At 53.8% G+C, this 773-nt stretch overlaps 1 pseudogene; it reads left to right on the top strand.

Annotated features, from left to right (window-relative positions):
* The first annotated feature begins 392 nt into the window (after positions 1 to 392).
* LOC115868014 lies at positions 393 to 507 on the top strand (annotated as a pseudogene).
* The last annotated feature ends 266 nt before the right edge of the window (positions 508 to 773 follow it).

Genomic DNA, 773 nt, shown 5'->3' with positions numbered 1-773 from the left:
GAGGGACCACACCGACTCATTCAACCCAAAGTGACGCAATCTATGAAAAAGTGTGGCTGATGATATCACAGAGGTAAGTCGATGTCCCCCGGGGGGGGGACGGGGGGGGGACGGACGTCCTCCAGGAAGACACAAACCAGAAGCCTCCACTCAGCTCAGCTCACACTCACTCACCTGGGTCCTTGTTGGGCAATAGGTGTGAGGTTGTTACCTGCCAATTACATGGAAAGAAACAGCTAGGGAGGAAATGAGTCAAAAGGCCAGGTCAAGACAGACCAGTTGCTCTTCCCAGGAGGCAAAATGAAAAGAGAAACGTGGTTGGACGCCCCCTTCTGGTGGTCTCAGGAACGGAGGCACACCTACCAGGGGGCTTCAAACATTGGTGGGCTGGGCCTGAGACTAGAGTCACGTCCAGACGTGTGCTAGAGTTCTCCGAGAGGAGCTGCTGGCCTTGATTCACAGGTGGGGCAAACAGTGCCTCCCCTAGTGCCCTGGCCAGACACATGCTCTGCTGGACAATGGGGCTCCTGGGAGGTGGGGGCGGCAGGCATCCTGCTGTGGTGTGATACAAATCCATGTCTTTGTTCTTCTAGGGCTACTCCAAGGTTCTGGGGAAAAGAAAATTTCCAAAGCAACCTGTCATCACGAAGGCCAATTTCTCCAGCAGAAGAGCTGAGGGGAAGATTAAAGGTGATGGGGTGGGTGGGGGCTGTGTCCCGGTGGCTTGAGGTTACACGGAGGTTTCATTAAATGTTAAAAATGCTTTTCCCTTA

Source organism: Echinops telfairi, unplaced genomic scaffold (assembly GCF_000313985.2).
Source record: "Echinops telfairi isolate 266 unplaced genomic scaffold, ASM31398v2 ScPeMD7_5;HRSCAF=22, whole genome shotgun sequence".
NCBI lineage: Eukaryota > Metazoa > Chordata > Mammalia > Afrosoricida > Tenrecidae > Echinops > Echinops telfairi.
This window is presented reverse-complemented; position numbering and strand designations above follow the sequence as displayed.